This window comes from Lissotriton vulgaris, chromosome 7, assembly GCF_964263255.1.
Source record: "Lissotriton vulgaris chromosome 7, aLisVul1.2, whole genome shotgun sequence".
Taxonomy (NCBI): domain Eukaryota; kingdom Metazoa; phylum Chordata; class Amphibia; order Caudata; family Salamandridae; genus Lissotriton; species Lissotriton vulgaris.
The window spans coordinates 1,687,447,967-1,687,466,866 of NC_141695.1; the positions used below are offsets into that span (position 1 = coordinate 1,687,447,967).

The following is an 18,900-nucleotide window of genomic DNA, read 5'->3' on the forward strand; positions in this document are numbered from 1 at the left end:
ACACATGACAAATTCTCCATCTTTACTGAGAGACCTGGCCGGCTTGTCTATGCCTTGTCCACACCTATGCCAATATTCACCTTCTCTTGCCTTGTGAGATCAATGCTTTCTCACCCTCTTCAGCAGTGAAAAGGGCCAGAGAGGAATTGTAATCACAAGTCTCTGAAGCACTGCATTGATCAAGGGAGGACATTGGTACCCGTCCATTTAGCCTGAGGGAGGGAGACTTCTTCCAGGATAATCCCCCAGCATTCCCAAGCGTGGGAAGATTCTCTTCTCTCTTTTTCCAAGGGTGGTATTCCCGAACCCTCACTCCATTGACCTAAAAGAATGGAAAATGTCATCCCACCACGCATTGACCAGAGATGCTGCTCTACTATGGCCGAAGAGCGAGGGCCAGGGGTGACACTTACTGGTATCAGTGTGCAGGCTGTCTCAGGAAGGCTAAACCGACATGCGCATTGAAGCCGCCTCCAAACTGAACTGCGTTGCTAGGTTGGAGAGTGCAAATTCAGGGCGCCCAGGCCAATCCTGATGCTGTTCTCATGCATGAGCACTGCATCAGGATTGGTCGCTTGAGAGTCTGGGAGCATGTGCCTGCAGTAGATTGGAGAAGAAGAGTGCGATGCGGCCGGCTGCAGGTAAGTTATTTTTTTTGCATTTATTTTTGTATTTTATTTGTTACCTTCCTTTGGGTATTGGGTATGGATGTTTAAGCAAAGCAATGCTCCTGCCATTGTTGAAGGAAGGGAATTAAAACAAGCATTAGAAAAGCTGGTCACGCCTTTGAGACCTTTCGGGTCTGCCATTGCCTTTTGTTCATGCTTTACACTGTATGCACGATTATCTATGCACATGCATTTGTCTTTATGCAAGCACGCATGCGCAAACACACATGCATGCTTCCACAATGATACCAATGTCTTTTTTATTTACCAATCCATAAAGGATCAGTAATACATGAAAAGTAGTAAAGCAAAAGCACTTTTTTTTAAATATACTGTGGAATGAGGGGCATTGGAGGATCAGTTGGGGTGGTAAGCAATTGAGAGTAGGCATGGGGGAGGGAAAAGCAGCACACGAGGAAAAACAATTTGGGGGACTGAGAGAGGAGCACACAAGGGAGCAAGAACACCACTGAGTGTGAGGAAGGAGAAAAAGACAGACAAAAGCAAATCACAGAGCAAGGGTGTGGGAAGCCCAAAAATGTGACTGATCACTATGGGGAAGGGGGTGAGAATGGAAAGGGGCGACCAATCGGTCCCCCCGAACGTATGGCCGAGTACCTCGAGCCCCCCGGGAAGCCATTTTTGGGCGGGAGGCGAGCCTCGGCTGGTATGCCCGAAGCGGCGTAGCCGGGGCGCGCTGTTTCCCGCCCTCGAGTGGGCTGGCCTAGACACTGACGCGGCTGGCCACGCCCTAAGGGCAGGCAGGGGCGGGTTTACGCCCGCCCTGAAGACGGATAAAAGGAGCATCAAGCCAAGAACGCATCCTCTTGTTCCTGTGCTCTGAAGCTGCACCCCCTCGCTGCACGTGAGCTCGAGACGGAACGAAGAGCCAATTTTGAACGTGGTAATCTTTCTTGTTTGTCTTACAGATATTCGGTCGGAGAATGCCTAAGAAAGTCGGAAAGCGAATGACTACCGACCAGATGCTGCGTGTTCTTATGAAGGAGGTGACCGACCTGAAGAAGCGAATGGCGGAGAAAGATGGAGAAGAGGGACCGAAACGTCCGTTGGTTGGAGCAGCTCCGGGAGGAAAAGGCAAGAGGCCCAGAAGGGGAGCAGCTGGAGGGGACATCCCGGTTCCCTGTACCCCACTCGAAGAGCCAACTCCGGTGCCGGCAGAGGGGAATCCGATTCCCGTGGTGGTCACCCCCGTGTCCGGGGAGGATATGCCGCCCGAGCTGGCAGCACAATTAGCAGCGTGGTTGGGTAAAGATAGCGAGGGCGCCACGGCTGACGACGCACGGGTGTTGATGAGACAGCTGCGTGAAACGAGGGAGGCGGCGAAGGCAGCATCGCCAGTTATCACGCCGGCTGCGGCAGTAGGAAAACCACCTGGGACAGGCTCAGCCGCAGATACAGCTTCCGGTTCAGGTAAGCGGCCATTGCCGATTGCGAGGGATGAGTCTGCCCCGTCAAGAAGGGAAAAGTTGGGTCAACATGTCCCTCTAGCTATTAAGGAGAAGATATGGGCAGATGAATATGTAAACATCTTCTCGTTACTTACCGATCATTATGAGATGGAATATGTGAAGAGCCAAAAGGAGCTCATGCATCCGAGTGTTTGGCGCGCAAAGATGGCCGCCTTCAAGGTAAATGAGAACATTGGCAATTGGGGCAAGGAGTGGGGGATTTTTACATCCATCCTGGGCGAACGTAAGCCCGAGTTACTGTCTGAATTGCCGATTTATCAGTCACATATCATGGGGTATTCCGTGTCACATGGGGGCAATCAATGGTTCTGTTACGATAATATTTTCAGGAAAGCGAAAGAACATGATAAAAACTTAACTTGGGATTGTTACGATTCTGTGTCATGGTCAAAAATGTCGGAGACTGGTATGTTGAATCTGCCATTAGTAGGGAGTAGTGTGGGGGAGTCCTCCCGCCAATATTCTGGGACCTCCTTTCGATCAGGCGCGAGTAACGAATACCAGTCCAGGCCGAACGGCACCACAGGCAAAAAAGGGAGTTGCTGGAACTTTAACAGGGGTAAATGTACGAGGCCCCAAGGGTCATGTAAATTCAGGCACGAATGTAGCGGGTGTGGGCAAGCGTCCCATCCTGAGTCCATGTGTAGAGCCAAAACGGGTGATAACGGGGGTAGAGGAGGCGCCAAACAGGTCTAAAATAGTCCGAGGGGCGCCTTTACCTACTCCGATTGATACCATGGCAATGATACCTTGGCTCAGCGAATACCCGGACCACGCTTCCGCTGGGGTGTTGCGGAACGGGTTTTCATATGGTTTCCGCATCCCAGTGGGGGAGTTTCAGGGTTTAGCGAAATGTAAAAACCAAACATCAGTATTGCAGCACACGACCGTGGTACAGGAGAAGATTGGGAAAGAGGTGGCTCGAGGTCGAGTCGCCGGTCCGTTTAATGTGCCACCGGTTGCTAACTTTGTTTGTTCCCCCTTAGGGGTGGTCCCCAAGAAGGACCCGGGTGAGTTTCGGCTGATACATAATTTATCAGCCCCACGTGGTTGTTCCGTAAACGATGCGATAGACCCGGCAGTGTGTTCAGTACGGTATGCATCTTTCGATGAGGCCGTAGCCATTTTGAATCGCCTAGGGCCCGGTGCGCTGATGGCGAAATCTGATATCGAGTCAGCGTTCCGGTTGCTCCCGGTACATCCAGACGATCAGCGTCTTCTTGGTTTCATGTTTCAGGGACACTATTACATGGATAGATGTATGCCAATGGGGTGCTCTATATCTTGTTCCTATTTCGAGCAGTTCAGTTGTTTCCTGCAATGGGTCTTCACAAGGAAGACGGGGTTTCATCAGGTTATGCATTATCTCGATGATTTTTTGTTTCTAGGGGCAGCCGGGGATCCGGAATGTGGTCAGGCTTTGAATGAATTTTGTGTCTTAATGAACCATTTTGGCGTGCCACTGGCACCAGGTAAGACAGTGGGTCCTTCGACTTGCCTCGAGTTTCTGGGGATCGAGCTCGACTCGGAGGAGGGTTGTTTTCGTTTACCAAGAGAAAAAGTGCTTAGGTTCAGGGCATCCCTGGAGACGTGTATTAGTCAGTCTAAGGTTAAGTTGCAGCAATTGCAACAATTGGTGGGACAGCTGAATTTTGCCCTGAGAGTAATACCGATGGCCCGCCCCTTTTCCCGCTCGATCGCTCAGGCCATGGGCGGCCTGAAGGAGGGTCACCATCGCACGAGGCTCTCGGCCGAGGTTCGCCAGGACATGCGCATTTGGTTGGCATTTCTGGCGGAGTTCAATGGTCGAGTTGTCTGGAATAAACCGGCGGTGTCCTCCGAGGAGCTGGGGCTGTGGACAGATTCGGCAGGGAGCATTGGTTTTGGTGCCATCTTTGGCACACAATGGTCGGCTCAAAAATGGCCGTCATGGTGGCATGAGGATGGGTTGACGAGTAACATTGCTTTTCTTGAATTGTTCCCCATTCTGGTGGCCCTGAAAACTTGGCCTGAGGGGTTTAGAGATCACTCTGTGGTATTCTGGTCTGATAACATGACCGTGGTTGAGTGTATCAATAGCCAGGCGGCACGATGCAAATGGATCCTGAGGCTGCTGAAAGAAATTGTCTTGTTGTGTATGCAATTGAATGTCCTATTTAAGGCAAGACATGTGCCGGGGGTGATGAACCAAGCGGCTGATGCGCTTTCTCGTTTCCGTATGCAGGCCTTCTGGGGTTTTCTGCCCACAGCGGACCCGGTGGCGGCACCCTTTCCCGAAGCTCTCTGGTCTCTCGGTGCCCCGAACTACGAAACCTCGTGGGAGAGAGTTTAGCACCCAGGACAAGGAAGGCATATGAAGGGGCGTTCCGTTCCTATTTAGCCTTTTTGGGGACTGCTGGAGGGGAGCTTTGGGGCCAGGAGGAGTGGGTAGTAAATTTCCTGCTGTCTTTACATCAGGCAGGCAAATCTGTGGCTACTGCCCAGAGGCATCGGGCAGCCATTTCCTTTGTGGCAAGGGCTTATGGGATCCAGGACCCGACAGCGTCTTTCGTTGTACAAAAAGCGCTACGTGGGTGGCAACGCCTTGAGGGTCGCAGAGTAGATGATAGGCGCCCGATAGGTCTGGATAGGCTGGCCCTGTTATTATCTGTACTCCCTTCAACGTGTTCATCCCAGTATGAAACAGTGTTATTCCGAGCCGCTTTTGCGCTGGCATTCCATGGGGCTATGCGGGTAAGCAAACTAGTGGCAAGGAACAAGCGGGATGTGACGGGGGGACTGTGCCGAGAGCACGTTCAGGTCAGAGGGGAGTCAATGTCCATCTCGTTTGTCAGGTCCAAGACCGACCAGAGTGCGATGGGGGACTGCATAGTCATACGAAGGATCCCCGGGTCCTCCATGTGCCCGGTAAGTTGCGTAGAAAATTACTTAGCGCAAAGGGTGGCATCATGGGGGGGGACATTGTTGCGACACGCTGACACCACCCCACTGACGAGGTTTCAGTTTCAGCGGGTGCTTGCGATGTCAATCTCCACTGCGGGCTTGAACCCCGGCGAGTTTGGGACCCATTCCTTTCGGATAGGGGCTGCTACAGAGGCTACAGCCAGGGGTCTGAATGTCGAACAAGTTAAACGTGTGGGGCGTTGGTCCTCGAACTGTTATAAAAGGTATGTGCGGTTGCACATGTTGTGAAGCTGTAATGATGTACTCACGCTTCTTGTTTTTCTTTGGTTTTTCAGTTGCGCAAGCCTACGAGGCGGGGCGGACTGGGCAGTCGACCCAACACCGGGTCAGCGGTCAGACATCACCGGCTGTGAAAAAGGAGGTGTGGGTCGTGGGCCACTCATACGTGAGGCGGGCCGCGGACGTATTCAAAGCAGGTGACATGATTCACGTGGCTGGGGAATACGGGTACAGTGTGTCCTTCTACGGAAAGGGCGGGCTCTGTATTGACCAGTTTCAATCATTTTTTGAGGGTTTGTTAGGGCGGACGAGGTCACCGCCGTCTGTAGTCATAGTACATCTTGGGGGCAACGATTTGGTGTCCACTGGTAGACAACTACTTCTCGAGGCAATGCTTTCCACTGTAAGTTGGTTAGCGAGAAGGGTTCCAGGGTGCACAATCGCATGGTCCCATATGATACCGCGAAAAGTGTGGCGGGGGGCTCTTTCAGTTTCTGCTCTGAATCATTCAGTAAGGAAGATTAATAATAAAGTGAGTCGATTGTTCCGTTCAAGTACACTGCATTCTATTTCGCATGGCTGTATTAAAGGGGACAGTATGTATTTAGGTGATGGTATTCATTTGTCCCGGGTGGGGAACGAATTACTCATAGGAGACCTGATAGCTTGGCTGGGGACGTTAGGACATGACCTTTAGTTAGGAGTGTGTGGGGGGTCCGGATAGCCGGTCAACTATCCGGCCTGTGGCGGTAAGGTCATGATCGGTGAGCACTAATTAGTAGATCCCTATGAGTGGGCGTCACCCATTACGGATGGGAGCGCTCGAGGGAGGTGGCCATTGGCCCCTCAACGGGTAGGCGGTCCCTTCTAAGGATGGGACGCCGAAAGGAAAGGAAAGGAGGTCAAGGCCCCTTCCTGGGTAGGAGGGGCTACAGCCCCCTCCTGGGGAATTTCCCGGGGCCAGGATATCTGCGACGGCAGATGTGGTAAGTTGTGTGGGGTTTGGGAGGGGGTCTACGCTACCTTCTAGATACCTCACACGAGTCCTCGAACGACCTTTAAGTGGCGTCGAGTTTATTGGGGCCCCCGTCAAGTCAAGGGAAATTGGTAGTTGCACTTGAGGTACACCTCTGTGCGGTCGCCCCTCACAAGTGAGGGGGATTTTCGGGTTTAGGGATCTTGACACCGGTTACGACCTTGCCGTTGGCCCTTAAACGTTAGGATGTACAATTTCAAAATGTCAAGTTAATGTTTGTAGGATGTTAGTTCGGCTAGGAGAACCTTTGTATTAGAGAATATGTTAAGGTTAGCCAAACATCGCAATGTGGTAATGAAATTGTACATAATATGAAACTGTTATTTTTAATGTTTTAATTTTGTTTCATATTTTAATAAATACGGCCGGGAAGGGTAACTCCTTCCCGACTTCCAAAAGTTCAAGAACTGTTTCCGGTTTCCCATCCTTGGGGAGTGTGTTGAGAGGGGGTAGCGGGTATCGCGGCCATAGTGAGTGAGGGTGACAACAGGGAAACAAATGCACTCTCATGAATGCTTAAGCAAAAGAAAAAGTGGTTCTCTAAAAGCCAGCAGTGGATGGATACAAGAGGCTATGCTCCAAAGAAGGTACAAACACATGATGAGCAAGGCAAGCCAACAAATAAGAAACAAGAAAAGGAAAGTGACAATAATGCCACTTAGTGTTTAGAAAAGGGCCTGCCGAAAGCCCACCGGAAGTTCCAGGTAAGCCAATAATAAATCTTGTTCAACCAAAAAGATTTACTGTATGATGTACTCGACCTAAAATGAAGATTCCACACGACCTTTTAAACTTTTGGCAAGTGTTCATTAACATCTGCAAAGATTTGAAAAAACTCCCCTTGCACAAAGTAGGGAAAGGAGTCGATTTACACCACCATGGCAATCTGGGGTGTTAAATCTTTGATGTCCTTCCACAAGAATTTCAATCTGATCAAACAAAATTTAGTTTTTCTATAACAAAACTGCAATTTCACTGACATGGCCTCAGGGGTCAACAGTTTTTTCTCTCATGATGCGGACAACATCATGAGAGCTGAAAATAAATAACAGAGAATCCTTTAATCCTTGGGTAAAGTGAGAGAGAAGCAGATCATGACAAACGCTTGCATCCTATAATGGAGGGGGGGAATGAAATATAGACCCTAGTTCATTGAGCAAGTGAGGAGTGGGTAACCAAACTACCCAGGTTCTTGTGAAAAATGGCGGAGAAGTAAAGCAAAGAAATGGAGGAGACCCTTACAGACCAAAAAAAGTCCTGTAACATTGTTTTTACATTTGTTTAGGTTTCTTTGTAGAATTGTACACATCCATGAAGGCTACCAAAAAATCACACTCATCGCGTTTGATTCATACAGGGGTGTGAGAAAGAAACTACACCCCCAACAGTATTTGTAGAATCAGTGGGGCATGTGGGTGAAAATAGAAACCCCCTTCGCCCTCTGGGGTATCACAAAATGCTTCACCATTCGGCAAGTAAGATAGGAAATACACTCTCCTTGGTCAAGGAAGCTGTGTGGAAAAAGGGTGCCCTTCCACCTTGACCAAGGGTGGTGGACTTCAAGACCCTAATTCCTAGTCTGAACATTATGCATGGTGCAGGGGACAAGGCCATTAGTAGGGCAGTGCCCCCACCCTTCACTAAGGCAGGAGGTTAGCAAATATTTCAACCTTCCAACCATTGGCTAAGGCAAATGAAGACATCTTTTAAAAAGTGTCTGAATCACAAACATTATAACTTAGCACTGATAACACATAACAACTCCAGCACCTATTGTACCCGTAAAATGTATGCACTACACCATGGTAAAGAACACCAGAGCACAAAATGATGCCACACCTTACTGTTGGAGAAACATGGCTGCAAGTTTATTTGAAGTGCGTAAAGAAATGGACGATCATATGTGTGATCCACGGGCGGCCAGCAATGCTAGGACCTGAGTTACCTGCCCGCCTGACTAGCCATGAGCACTAGACCTATCCTTGATCAGGTTCTTAGACCTTTTTAGTCAGTTCATCCAAATTCTGGACCTCACAAACAGGGGAGGTGAGTTGTGAGTTACCAGGCAAGCCACTGCTGCTCAGGATTACAACTGCCCTTGGGACTACCTTTCAGAACAAAATGGCACAGTGTTAAAAACTGAACTGCTGATGTGAAAATGAACAATAATATTGTTGTACTCCTGGTTAGTCTCAAAGAAATTCTTGTGGTTACCTTACAACAGAAGGTCCATACTTTTAGTCAGATTATCCAATTCTGAATGAAATTCTTGATTTATCGTTAATTGGAAACTCTATTTCTGATGTTAGTTTCTTATTTTAAATTGATTTTCTTCAATAAATTAGATGACTGGAAATTCAACATGCATTTCATTTTTCTGGTGAGTTAGATTGAGTGTATTTATTCTCTAAGGGGGAGATTTACGCTGTGTTTGCATCTGGGTTTAGCAACAGAAAACTGCATCCTTTTGAAGCAGGTGCAACAAAGAAGAAATGATTTAATTTCTCCTTCCTTTTCCGACTTTGCACTTGTGCTGCACTTTACAAAGAGGGAAAAGAGTTAAAGTCAGTCTATGCATAGTATTTTGCACTGGAAGGGTACCCTTCTAGTACAAAACCTATGCTAGACTCACGGAAACACCCTTGCACTATGGCACACAGATGTCTCTGTGGCACGCGGCAGCTGATTTTAATGCCGGTGCTAGGAAGAGGGGAGGAGAGTGCCATATTTCTGTAAATATGGGGCTCCCCTGCTCTCTCCTTCTCACTCAGCACAGCATTTGCGGCTGCTGCACTGCACTGCATGAAATAGTGGTAAATCTGCCCCTAAATGTTTTTGGGTTCATGATTTCTGAGTTATTATCAGTGTATCATCTGTATCAATTGCTAGGTGCAGAGTAGTATCTTGAGATATCAGTTGATAAAGGTAAACAATAGGCCAGTAATAGATTATAATATGCCATTTTTTATATGGCACAGTAAGAGGTACACACTAGAATTGACACATTTCTTTATCTTCTCTTCTTTGTATTACAGAGCCATGATTTTAGTGCACAGTGAGTGACTTTGATATTTTGGAATAATGTGATCGTAATATTGTTAATAAAAAAACAAGAAGTATACATGGACATGATACGGCAGCCATTTTATAAAGTTGGTGTTGAGGCCTAACGGAAGCCTAGATTAACTTAAATAAGAAAAGCACTTCAAAACACATCATAGCAATTTTGTTTCAGTTGCATTCGCTTCATATTAATACACACATGTAAATTCAATAGTGGAAATACTAATATATTAATAGACATATATGATTCAAATGCAGATATGTATCAGCAGAGGAGGCACACTTGAATATGATGCTTAAAGTTTAGCTCAAATGAAAGGGCATCAGAGCTTAAGCATTTACAAGAAAAGAGTTGAGAAGCATTACAAAGACATACCCAGGAGACAGCGTACTTTAAAATTCTTACTTTTAAGATTGTTTTTGTCATCAGCAATTACAAAACCTCTGTTACTATTATGATAATCATTTTTGCTTTTATCACCACCACCATCATCAGCCCCATAGTTACCATTATCACTATCATTAATATTATTTAAATTAATTATCCTGCAGGCAATAGAAACAGGTAATTGCCCTACTTGGACAATTATGAACAAGAGCTGCCATTGCATATGGTGTATGGGGTAACAGTCACTATCGATCCACTGGTAAACATAATAAGGGTGTTAGCAAACTAACACCAAAAATGGAGAGCAACGAGACCAAGAGCTTCATTTCACCATGAGACTTCCAATTTGTTATGCAAAAAATGGCTTTATTATGGCTGTCCCCCACTTGAAAGTGCCTCTGCTTCAATAGAAGTCAATGGAAGAAATACATTCTCCCAATTATTGTTTTTTAAATCTCCCACTTTTCTCTTAACATATTTTTGCCATGTATGAGGCTGGACAGTATTGAACACATAATGGCAGATTGTGAAAAGCTCCCCTATTTCCACAGCACACTTCTGGTGCTCTCTGCGGGTGGGCAGGCCATGTCTTAACCATGTTGACCTGGATTACCCCTCTTGTCAGTGATGAGCTAAGACGAGCAAACACTGATAGCGAGGAAGAGTGGAAATTAGAAAAGGGATGAATGACGTTAAAACCAAACTGTTACAACGCATACCTTTACAATGCTGTTTTTGCAATGCAACTTCCATTACAATGCATGCCATAACAACGCAAGCCATTAAAAAGCATGTACCATTACAACAAAAAGGACTATTTTAACACCGCCGGGTGCTTACTTCAGGAAAGGTGCTGGCCAGTGAAGGATATGCATTGTAATGGCATGCGTTGTAATGGAACTTGCGTTGTATTGACTCTGTTGTAATGGATGTTTTCCTTAGAAAAGCCTAGATAGAGTCATGGGAAGGGACAGAGAAATGCAGCAACAAAATGCTTCCATTGTGGGCCTATCAAGACAGCAGCTTTTGCCAATGAAGCTAGACTGGTTGGTCAGGGGATCAGCTCCTGATCTTGAATTTTGGGTAATAATAATGATATTACAAACAGTTATAATAACACCACCATCATCATCACTGGCAAAGCCAGTAGGTCTGACTACTTTATACCAGAGTCAAGTGTAAAATTGGTGGAACTTGGTAACTTCACTTTATGCTTGTTATGCTGACTTCCTGACAAATTCTGTCAATCAGCGCATGGTGGAATTATTCTGCCTTTCGAGCTTTTTGTTGTTGATAGAAACAACACAAGGCTCCATCAATACATGCTTCTGAGTGAGATGTGCTGGCCGCTGGCACGATTTCCGATTGCCACAGCCTTCCAGTGTCATTTTGTAACGCTGAGAGTCATGAGCAGTCAGGACTGCTTCTTGAGAAGATTGTTTACCCTAGAAGCAGCTAAATCATCTCCAAAATACCTTTCCAAATGAATATTCTACTCGGACGGATGGTACAGGTAGTTTTTTATCATGTAGCACACTTTTTTATTTTACTTAATTTCTTTACAGGGAGGAAGTGCCACATAAACTCCAACTTCCTTTTCCTGTCCATAAGGCTCTGCCCAGTGCTTTGTCTTTCTCTTGGTCACTTTTCATTTGGATTCTGAGGTGAAAAGATCACTCTCTTTGTCAGCAATTCCTGCTGCATATATCATTAAATTTTAAGGACTTTGTTTTTGTGACATCAAGTAAGGCAAAACGCGTTTGGATAAGGGTTTTGTTTGATAGAGCACATTCACCAATATATATTTATACATTTTATTCAATTTATAAAATGTATTGCGGTTGTGGTGGGTGTCCTGGAATTTCTCAATTTTTGCACTATTCATTTATTTTACCATGTGGCTTAGTCTGCCCATGAGCCATCTAGCCAGTACTAGGCTTTGGATATATGAAACAACTTTTTCTGTACGATATGTAGTTTTACAACATTTATGATTTAGGGATGCAATTGATTTAATGCGAAATATGTATTTTTTGTATTTCACTTTTTTTCTGCAAAAAGTGTATTTTGGTAGGGCAATATTTTGATACCTTGGGAGGATGTTTGTTTTTTGAAACTTTTCATAGCTGACTTAATTTTTGGTTTTGGCATTGCTGAACCAATGGAGGCATTTTCTTCTTTGTTTACCTTGCCTCCTTTATTTGCTAGCCAAGTGGTAATTTTTTTGTCTGGCCATTATGTGTGTGTTTGCCATAGGCCACCATTTTCTCTTTGTTTTCCATGCCATGTGGCTGGCTGCCATTTTGTGTAGTCAGTGTTCATAGGCCTGCATGTTTTCTTTTTAGTCCATGGCTCCTTGCTTTTTGTTTGAATATGTTTGAATATGTTGTCGGCGGCCATGATGTGTAGCCAGCCAGTATGATTTTGCCATAGGCCTCCATGTGTTCTTTATTGCACATGCCTGCTTGCTTGTTGATGGCGCATGATTTTAAAAATCATAATAAACGACATGTCTACTGATTAAAGTCAGAAAACACTGAAAGTATACTCTGAACACAATAGACACAGCAACACATAAAACTGATACAAGTGATCTCTGTTTTATGTGTCACTGTGTAGTAGAAGCACTATAAAAGCGTGCTTTAAAAATACAAGGTGAAAAAAGCATACATGCAATCAAAGCAATATTAACACATATAAACGAGTTGCACTGATGAGAGTCTCTTATAAACATGTTGTTTATTAATGTTAACTGATTATTTGTCCTGTCAATAAAGTGGCCTGTGTTTCTAATGGGTGCCAGCTTGCTTAGATATTTGTTAGACCTGGCATTCTTGGTGCGGTTTCCACCTAATGTTTTGCCTTCAAACCTCTTGTTCCCCTGCAAAGTACTTGTGCCCCATCCCTAAAACCTGCCAACATTGGCTTATACGCAATAGACATTTAATTTACTTGTGCCCAGGACCTATAAATAAATGCTGCTTGTCAGACTGCAGCACTGGTTGTGCCACCCACTTAAGTAGCACTTTAAACATGTCTCAGGCCATTGCAGAGCTTTTGTTTGTAATTAAAACTAACATTTTGACCTGATAAACTAAAACTTTTGCAAAGCCCAATCATTCTTTCTTAATATATATCAGTCATCCTTAGGGTAGGCCCTGGACAACCCAGAGGGCAGGGTGCAACATATTTAAAAAGTAGGACATGTACTATTAAGTTTTACATGTCCTGGTAGTGAAAAACACTTAAATTCAGTTTTCACTATGGCAGGCCTTTCTTTCATATTGGATAGCATTGGAGTGACCTTATTACATTTTATAAGTGTAATTTCTAATTGGGAAGAGATAACTAGTGTATGTTTGGTGTCTCTGGAATCACAATTTATAATCCTAATTTTGGTGAAGTTAGATTTTAATTGCAATACTGATATTGGCACTTTTAGAAAGTTGGCATGTTCTTGCCTTAGCCATTTGGTGCCTGCAGCCTGTCTCTGGGTCACTTGACTGGGTGTCATTGACAGTTGGGCTTTGTGCATTCCCCCTAGACATCCACACACAATAAGGAGCTTAGATGTGACTGCATGGGTCATCACTGGCAGGATGGGTGGGAGGAGCTGGACTAAGCTCCACTTATACTTAAATAGGCCGTGTCAAGTCTCCACGCAAAATGCTGCATATCCCCTGTAGTTAGTCTAGAGCCAGGGCTAGGATGGCAGGCCATCCTTGCACTTCAAAGGCATGCCTCTAGAAACTTCTGCCCACTTCAAAGGCACAAGTGTGCTGGTGCAAGGACTGGCATTCTGCCAGACTGCTGCTCTAAAGGAACTGCTGCCCTGTTGACCTCCTGCCCTCTTAAAATCAAGCTTTTGGGCTCTGGGCACTGAGACTGTGCCACTCACACCAAAATCCAGTGAAATCCAGAGCTAGTCCGTTTCTTCCCACAGCAACATCAACAGCCCGCAGAGGACAGCCAACACGAAGCACCACCTCAGACGTCTGCAATGTCTGGCCTGCTCTTTGCAGCATGCCGACAACCACCCACAATGCTCTCATTGCTCCCCGTGACCCTCTTCCATGTGAATAGGACTCTTGGCACAAAATTTGAAAAGGTAAACTTTCAGCTGAACTAATCTGGGACTGTATCCGACCTGTGCTCAATTGTGGCCTGACTGAACTTTTAACTTTGACCTGCTCTAGCACAACCAGATAGCTGCAGTTGGTGCTTTCTGCTCTTAGGTGCTATTTTACACTTGATTCTTTAAAAACTCATAACTATTGTTCTACGGATTGGAGTCTTGACATTTAGGTCTTGTATTATAAATTAAAGTCTGATCTATTTTTCAAATGTGGTGTGGGATCTTTTGTGTGGAGTTTTCACTGTTTTACTGTTTGAAGTGTTGCACAAATACTGTACACATTGCCTCTAAGTTAAGCCTGACTGCTATGTACCAATCTACTAGGGGGTTGAGCACAGGTTAATTTGGGGTTTGGTTGTGCCTTACCCTGTCAAGGATTGTGGTTGTTGCTTGACCGGGGCTCACACTCCAGTCACCAGCAGCAAGCCAACTTCTATAATATTGAAAAAGGAAAAAACACAAATGTATTCATTGAGGGTGAGGAGTAAAATGAGTCAGGATATAATTGGAAAAGAGCATATTAACTAGGAGTGCAGAATTAGAGGGAGGGCTTCACCCTGACCCTGCGAGTCCCTGCAGTGACACTTTAAATTGGCAATTTCTGTGAATTGTGCTGGAACATATGGGATTTTGTCCCACTTACACAAACTGGGTTAAGCTGTTGTATGCATCACTTAGGACTTGAGTGTGTAAGTCGGACAAAGTCTTGGACTCCTGGAATCTATAGAGAGGGACCCCATCCTTTATCGCCACTACTGTATGCAGAGTCAACCAAAACCCTAACTAGTAGATTGGGATCAGAGCTCCACCCGTGGGGTATACAATTTGGGATATAACGCATATTGGATGTATGACGTTACATCGCATACATTTACATCGCACACCATTACAACGCAATTTTCACAACGCAGATTCCTTTACAACGAATGCCTTTACAACACATGACTTTACATAGCAGGTGCTATTACAACGCATGCCATTACAACGTAAGTATAGGTAAGTATATTATTTTTAAAAAAATGCAATTAAAAATATTTAATTAATTTAATAAATAAAATTATTTTTAAATTAATTTATTTGTAAATACATATATATATATATTTATACATATATATATATATTAAAAACTATTATTATTAAAGAACTATTATTTATAAATATTAAAATTATTAAAATATGTTGTTTTAATATATTTAAATTATTTATTTAAAAACGGAACCCTAAAAATACCCCAGTTCCCCAAAACCCTAAAAATACCCCTGTACCCCAAAACCCAAACCTAGCCCTGAACCCTAAAAATACCCCTGTACCCCATAAACCAAACCCAGCCCTGAACCCTAAAAATACTCCTGTACCACAAAACCCAAACCCAGCCCTGAACCCTAAAAATACCCCTGTAACCCAAAACCCAAACCTAGCCCTGAACACTAAAAATACCCCTGTAACCCAAAACCCAAACCTAGCCCTGAACCCTAAAAATACCCCTGTACCCCAAAACCCAAACCCAGCCCTGAACCCTAAAAATACCCCTGTAACCCAAAACCCAAACCCAGCCCTGAACCCTAAAAATACCCCTGTACCCTATAATCCAAACTCATCCCTGAACCCTAAAAATACCCCTGTACCAATTTATTTTTAATATTTTTTAAATTAATTTAAAAAAATTTAATTAAAAAAATGTTTAAATAAAATGATTCACTTACCTATACTTACGTTGTAATGGCATGCGTTGTAATAGCATCTGCTATGTAATGTCATGCGTTGTAAAGGCATTCGTTGTAAAGGATCCTGCGTTGTAATGGTGTGCGTTGAAACAGTATGCGTTGTAAAAGTTGCGTTGAAACGGTTGTATACCAACGCATATTATATGGCTGTGCAGGGACGACGCCTTGGTATATTTAAAGGGCCCACTTATATCATTCTCATAGGTTTTTAGCTGTGCCAGATAGGTTTATAGCAGTGTCTGGCCTACATAATAAGCGTAGTGAATCCTAGATGGACCTACCAGATGACATGGGATTGGAATGGAGAAGAAACATATATTGATATCTGGAAATATGCATGGCCAGAGATCCAAAAACCCAATATACACAACACAAGTAAAGTGGCGAAGAATTGAGCAGATCAGTGGAATGTTAGAGAACACTGCCCCTCACATTTATGGGTATGATCTCTGTGGGGAAGGTTGTTGCCACAATGCATGTATGTGCTGGCTATACCCCCCAGGTCTTCTGCATGTAGCAGTAGTGGGACCCCCACAGCAGGTTTTTTACATTATCTTCATGACCTGGGGTGGAAGCTTAATGGTTTGATGTGGTAAATATCATGAATACATTTATTGATATGGAGAAATCAATTAAAACTGGTTTGCTTGAGGTAAGGCACAAGCAAAAACACTGCTGTAAAATCATCAAACTATAGATGTGGACACTGGGGACTATCTTGGCAAAAAGCTGAATTGCTATACACTGGGTGCCCCTGGGAACTCCAAGGGTGGTAAGTTGGTAGAAGGACCTGCTGGAGTGGGTCTAGCTGATTAACAGCATATCAAAATAACTGGAATAGATGAAAAAGAAGACTTCACTGAATAGGCAGCAATGCTGGCTAAGCTGTCTGAACCTCCAGATAATAGACCTCCTTGAACAAAGTGTGTATGAAGTGATATGGCGGATAATGAGAGGGCAACGTCATGGTGGGCACATGGCAAAGAATTTGGTTTCTTGGTATAGGAATGATGTCTAAAATTATGAGTATATTTTGTAATTGGCAATGGCATGGTACTTTCTCTGTTTTCTGTGACTGTGATGATGCAGTTTATAAAACAATTCAAAATGGTGATCTTACTGAAATTGCTCTTTTTGCTGTAACACCTCTCAGCGCTTGCAAAAATGTCATTGGGTATGTCTCATTATTCTGATGGTAGGAAAGATCATTTACAACGTGCACTGAGCCACACATGCTGTTTCAATGCAGGCGGAACAAAACTACGCATATGCCTTAACTACACATATGCCTTACCCACGTATATGTGTGTTTAAGATAGTCATCGGTCTAGACTCTAGATGCAGAGCGGTTGGGTGGGGAGAGGAACAGGAAGGATCGGGAGAGGAAGGACTGGGTGCGGCTTTGTAAGTGAGGTTGCGACCGGTTTTTAGGGAGTGTTAATTTTTAGGGCTGGGTGCCGGTTTTAGGCCTCAGGGCAGATGGGAGTCAGGGTAATTTTGTGGGCTGGAACTAGGTTTTAGAGCTCAGGGAAGGGGGGGAGGGACAGTTTTTAGGGCTGGGGGTCAGTTTTAGGCATCAGGGTAGTAGGTTGGGGTCGAGGTAGCTTTTTGGGCAGGGGGCTGGGTTTTAGAGCTTAGGAGTGTGTCTTTACCAATCATGTCTTTTCAGCAAAATATGTTGTAAAGGCATGCGTGGTAAAGATGCTGCCGTGGTTCAGACTGTGTTGTTGAGGAATGCGTGGTTTAGGTATGTGTTGTTGTATCATACAACCCTGATGGTAGGGCCAGTGGTCCCATCCTCATCTACTGTGCTGTGACCCTTGCTGTAAAGCTAAATCAACTACGTCTGTGAAGATAACTGTGCTGCGCCTCTCCAATGTATGCATGGGAACAGCATATGAAGTGGCATTGAGCTTGTTACTTCACCGCTCCAGACCTGGATAGTGTATGTAGGTCTGCCTAATCGTTTATGTCCAATGCAGCCTGACAATAGATGTATTTGCATTCTGTGTTGGCCTGAGTTGGAGTGAGATTGCCAACTTTTTAGAGATGGATGTGCTAAGGTCACAAGCATCCTTGACATTGTGCAAACTATCTTCCAGCAGGAAAGATACAGCGGTGGAAGCAGCTATGCACACCTCCCTCATGTGGATTGCAAAATGAATAAAGGGAAGGCATGGGCAACATGTTTGCAAGCTATCCACACACAGATGAGCCCTAAACTACCACATTCTCGATTAAACGTGTTGCATTCTGGGGCTTGTAGTTTATCTTGTATATGATATATGGTCAGTTGATGGCTATGAAAAGGTATATCTCAGGCAGCAGTTATACAAGAGTCCATGAAACAAAGAGACACAAAATCATGCCCTTTAAAGCCCGCAATTAGTCATGCTATATCCTCAAGCGGTGGCAGGGTGCCTGGGTGTAGTTGATGCCTTCTAATACTCATGGGCACCTGAGGCTGGGTGCTGGATCAAGTGCTTCTTGGCATTTTGTGTAGAGTTAGGTGGTTGTGGTGCAGGGCCCTATCTGCTTTTACATTCCTGGAATCCTAGATGCTGCCTGGCAGCTGGTGCAGAATGAAAGAGTAGCATTAGGGAGTAGTTTACTGAACATTCCCTAAAAGGTCCATGTACAAGAACGCAGGATGCTTTTTGGTAACTGTGAACAGTTGTGATGCTGGGAAACAGTTTCCTGTCTGCTGATGTCAGATTCTGGTCCACAGGTGTTCCTTGCCGTTGATGCTTGGGTGCATCGTTTTGTCTACTATCTATAGATTTTAGGAACCTGCAGCACTGCTTAGCAACAGGTGTAAACACAGAGGTCCAAGGTATGATCTGTTGCAGATTAAAGTATGACAAGACCTGACCTAGGGTACTCCATTTGCATCCTACAGAGCAGAAGCAGGGCTCGGTGGAAGCAGGTTCTAACTGCGGTCTGCATGGTATTGCTTGCAGATCCTGGATGAACAGACCTGGCGTTTACGTCCTTCAATTGGGGTGCCCTTACTATATCAGGATATCAGTGTAAGTTTTCTAATTGCTGAGCAAGAAAGGGCACTACCATCAGAAAACTGGCACTTGACTCAAAATAGAGTGGGCAGGTTGAGGTTTGTCGGACAGGGTGCTCGGTCACTTTTGTCATGGATCACAATGTCCACCAAACTCTAAGTCAGATTCATACTTTCCTTCAATTGTTTTTTTTTCATAG

General features: G+C 44.7%; 1 pseudogene; it reads left to right on the top strand.

Moving 5' to 3' along the window:
- Positions 1 to 625: 625 nt before the first annotated feature.
- LOC147706319 (uncharacterized) overlaps positions 626 to 18,900 on the top strand; it is a 35,135-nt pseudogene continuing 16,860 nt past the window's right edge.